Source organism: Macrobrachium rosenbergii, chromosome 54, assembly GCF_040412425.1.
Source record: "Macrobrachium rosenbergii isolate ZJJX-2024 chromosome 54, ASM4041242v1, whole genome shotgun sequence".
NCBI lineage: Eukaryota > Metazoa > Arthropoda > Malacostraca > Decapoda > Palaemonidae > Macrobrachium > Macrobrachium rosenbergii.
This window is the reverse complement of record NC_089794.1, coordinates 51,485,721-51,490,827: the sequence shown is the minus strand read 5'-3', so window position 1 is coordinate 51,490,827 and position 5,107 is coordinate 51,485,721.

Here is a 5,107-nt window from a genome sequence, read left to right as displayed (position 1 = left end):
CTATATATACTGTGTATATATATATATATATATATATATATATATATATATATATATATATATATATATATATATATATATATATGTATATATATATATATGTATATATATATATATATATATATATATATATACACACACACACTAGATAATGGAGAAACAGGATGTAAATCCTGACCGGTTTCACCTCTGTTGCCAAGCTATTTTCACAGGACTGATACATGGTGGTAGAAATTTGCAATATATATATGCAACAGGAACAGTACAAACGAACATACTCATTTGTGTCTGAGGTCAGGTACTTTGTTTACAAACCTGATTATCGATCCATGACAAGTGCCTTCCTAAAATTATATACATTTTACTTACTTCTTTTGAGATTAATGGGTCTAAGTTTATATATGCCTTGGTTGATATTCACAGTCTTGCAATAGCTTTCTTTTATGAAACTAGACTCAATGATGTTTTTCCAGTGGATTTATTAAAATCAACTATCATTTCAGTCCCTTCCCAATTGATTGTATAATTGTTTTCAATAACATGTATGAAAATTCAAATGTTTCACCTGAGCTTATTTTACACATTTTATATGCTGATTTACACTAAAGGATGCGTGTATCAAATTTCATGTATTTCGTATGTTAACTTTTATATTGGTCAGACTGGAAAAAAATTGGAAAAGAGAATTGAACAACATAAAAAAATTTGTTAGATACGCACAGGTGAACAATGGATTTTCATAGATGTTAGTAAAAACAATCATACAAACAACTGGGCAAAAAAAGACAGTTTATTCTAGTAATGAACTGGAAAGATATTTTAGCATTTTCCTTCTGTTTGTTCGTAACTCAGCATATTTGTTTCGTGTGGATGCATCACTTGACTGACGTCAAGCCCCTGGTTTCTATGCAGTTAAAAGTCTAAGTTTAAAATCCCTCTGAGTTTATACATGAGCGGGCCAGCGAGTATGCAGGCATGTTTTCTTTCCTTTCCATAAGGAAATAGTGTTATTTAGATACATTCATGATAATCATTTCTCTTTTCTCCGAGATAAATATAAATGCATTCATTTCCTCGACCCGTTTTCCCCAAAATGTGTTTTTTAAAGTAAGGTTCAAGGGTATTAAGATTAACATTATGTTCCCAAGCTTATTCATCCTCAGAGGAAATGACAAAATTCTGTTCAAAACATTAATCCGCGAGTCTCGATGTTGTGACAAGAATGCAATTTTCGGTTAAGTGAACAACGCAAATTTATTCATCAAATCACTGGGTGAATCAACTAATATATTAGAGTGCTTCACTGAAGAGCAACTGCTTGTCTTTTCATGGGAAGGACAGCCGTTCGGATAATCCGGTGACAGCTCTGTTCGGAGAGACGTGCGCGCGCGTGTATGTGTGTGTGTGTATGTGTGTGTGTGTGTGGGTGGGTATTCGGGACGTGGGAAGCAAAAGGGCTGTGGGGCCTAACTCCAATGAAAACGATAGAGTCATGTCTTAAAAGAGAGAATCTTGGAGGAAGCCTATAAATAAAACAAGGAAATCCCTATGGCAATTCGACAGGAGAGAGAGAGAGAGAGAGAGAGAGAGAGAGAGAGAGAGAGAGAGAGAGAGAGAGAGGGACTGATGACGATCATCCTGCTGTAATCTTGTGACATAGTAGTCTACCCGATAATGTGTACTAGGCTGGGTGGATTATCAGGAAAGCTCCTTCTGATTTATTTAACCATTTCCTTCTCTGCATTTTTATCATTTATGCTCGTTTATCCATGCTGACTGCCCCCCTTCAGTTGATGTGGCAGTCCTGGTGGGTTTCTTATTTTGCCTTGCAAGGTGTCCCGGCCCTACCTTCTCGACCAGTTGCTTCGGACACTCTTTTAATGACATGGCCATTTTTGCACTTCCTTTTAATGAAAATTTTGTAAATTACGTAAATAATGTTGTTGTTGATTTTATTGATCGTTGTCCTGCCGATTTTTACCAGCTATGATTGCTTTGTATTTATTTATTAGATTTGCTTCTAATTTTTGTTGTTAATTTAATTCTTTCGGAAGACTTGATCATAACCCTGCGCCTATTACTCATTTCCGTAAGAAAAAAACTGCAGAAAACTTTTGCTCAAATATTCGAGACCAAAGGTGAAATTTTTTTATCTCCAGAGCTGTGCCCGTGGCTACGATGTGGTGTCTTTTATCTGTGATACTTGTGAGCAGTAGCAAGTCAAAGGTTGTATTTTTAATCCATCCCAGGGTTTGATGCCCCTGACTTCTTGGACCGTTGTAACATCCCACATACACAAAGTATGGCTGTATACACTAAGCCTGGACAACCTATTTACCGTCAAAAAAAACTTGGAGTGTAGTTGCCATGAAGTTCTTTGTTTCAAGGTTTTTAGTAAGTTTTCAGTGTTTATGCATTTTCTCTTTACCGAAATCCAAATCCAGATATTGGCAAATATTGGCGTGGGTTAGTATGGCTCAGTCTCAGGATTCAAAAGCTTCATTCTTTATCTGAGGAGACTGCAAGGCACAGCGAGAAGTGTAATTCAGATTCCACTGATCAACGTTTCTGATCAGCTCTTAAGTTCTTTGTATCCTTTGCTTTTGTTCAGCTACTTGAGGAATATATATTTTTACGTCAACGCAGTATCTTTGCTGATGAGTACCAGCTTAGTAATACAGTGCCTATCCCAAAGAGTGGCATATCTGCAGAGTGTGGTAGCTACAGACCAATTTCTATTCTCCGTGGGCTCTCCAGAATTACAGAAAAACTCATTCTTCAGCTAATATACAAGTATGTGGAATTCAGAGAATTATTAGCTAGCAGTCAATATGCATATAGGAAGCAGTTAGGTACCTGTAATGATCTTTTAGATTCGACATGCCATTTGCAAGAGAACCTTGATAAGAGTTTTGAGTGCAGAGTGATTTAGATAAATTTTAGTGCTGCTTCCGATTTAGTAAATCATAGGGCACTTGATTTTAAACTTTAGAATCTTGGAGTGGGTGGATATATTTTAGGATTACTCCAAGATTGCCATACAAGTAAGCAGCAGCAAGTTGCTGTTGGTGGGATCTTTAGCGAACTAAAATCTATTGTGTCTGGAGTTCCACAGGGTAGCGTTCTGGGTCTGCTGTTGTTTGTAGTGTATACAAGTGATATGGTTGTTGGCCTGGAAAACAAGATTGTTCAGTATGCTGATGATGCAACACTTGTGGGTGGAGTAAGGTCTCCACTTATGAGAAATGAAGCTGCCCTCAGCCTCAATCGGGACATGGACCGGATCAGTGAATGGTGTAGTTAGTCAGTGGGGTATGAGGCGAAACACTGGTAAAACGAAAACACTATTGATTAGCAGATCTCGTACAGATTTTCCAGCCCATCCTCCCCTTCGGGTGAATTGGACTCCCCTGAATGGGTCTGAAGCTTTCATTATCCTAAGTGTAACTTTTGACTCACATCTTACTTTTGAGAAATGTCTAATGAAATTGTCAGCAAATGCCTCACGGAATTTAGGTATTATATATGTAAGGCCTCATATATTTACAACAGTAAAATCAACGCTGCCTATTTTACGTCATTTGTCCTTCCTCTACTAGAATACTGTTCTTCAGTGTGGATGTCTGCTTCTGCCAGAGATTTATCTCTTATAGACAGAGTGGTTCGTGGGGGTTGGTTTCTGTTTCTGAACACTAGCAGTTACTGACTTGGAACAACAACAGATGGTCTCTTATTTGTCAATTTTACATAAATTTTATTATAACAAAGAATTTTTGTCATCACAGTTGATCCCTGATCCTCTTTTTCTGCCGAGAGCCACCAGATTTTTTTAAAAGCATCACCATTACACATTAAATGTGCCTCGATGTCGAACTTCTCAATTCCAAAGGTCTTTTATTCCTCACACCGTTGCACATTGTGCAATTAGAACCTCAAAAGCTCGAGCGAAGATGTAATACATTACAACCCTAAAACAATTCTCCTTGTAATTTCAATAATTTATTTACATTATTATCAATTTATTTATTTATTTATTTAATAATTTATCTCTTTTCTAACAACTGGTCTCTTCTTTCTGTACTTCCTATTATTTTCTGTACTTTCTTTCAAATGAACACCATATTCTATGGAAGCTTGAATTTCAAGTCAATGGCCTCTGCAGATCTGTTCCATATGAATAGAATTCATCTCCTGAAAAATAATAACTGACTAATGATTGACTTTGAAATCCCTGGCGGTAATTCCCTTGGTTATAATTTATTCCCAAGGTATAGTGAATTTGTTACTTAATGTTTGTGAATATAAAAATTGCCCCAGTGCATTCTTAAGTAAGCGATCTGCATAAAATCGCGCGTTTGTGCGTCACTCATGTTACTCAATATCTCGGCCACTTTATTCTAGTGATAAATGGATTTCCACAGGCTCTAACTTCCCCATGTTTCTGAATTATTGGAATGCTGGACCTCAAAACTGCAGTTGAGGCTTCATGTGGGCTGGTCTCACTTATCTACTTATCCCCTGGTGCAATCAAACTCAACTCACAACTCCACTGTTACTTACTTTGAAACAAAGAACAAACTGCAATGTCATTGAAATACAGAAGGTGCCATCCGCAATCTGTAACATCCTTGAGGTGTTATGAATGAGATATCTGTGATGATAAACTTAATGAAAAATGACACTGGTCCCTTTACGGAACCTGCTGTGTCTTCGAAAGGTTGTGCAGTTTTCTTTATGTGCAGGAGCTGGTGTATCAGTGAAATTTGAGTGCGAGTGTGTTACTGTATGCGAGTGTAATCGGCGAGGACAAATTAGGTGTATGTAACGAAAGTATGCAAGACCTTGAGCAAAGTAAATATACAGTTTATGCGTAGTGTTTGTCAATCTCTCTCGCTAATATACTAGTGATTGCTCGAGAATATATTCTAATGAAAAATTCATGGAATTTATAACTTGAATCCTGATTAGAAACATCCGTTCCAGCTCTGATTTTATGCAGATTTCAAATCTTTCGACCTTGAACAGTCAAGCGGAATTGGATTTATCCTCTTCCAGATTTATTGGCTTATTGTAATAAATTTCCTTTTATTTGGAGAAGTCCGAACTT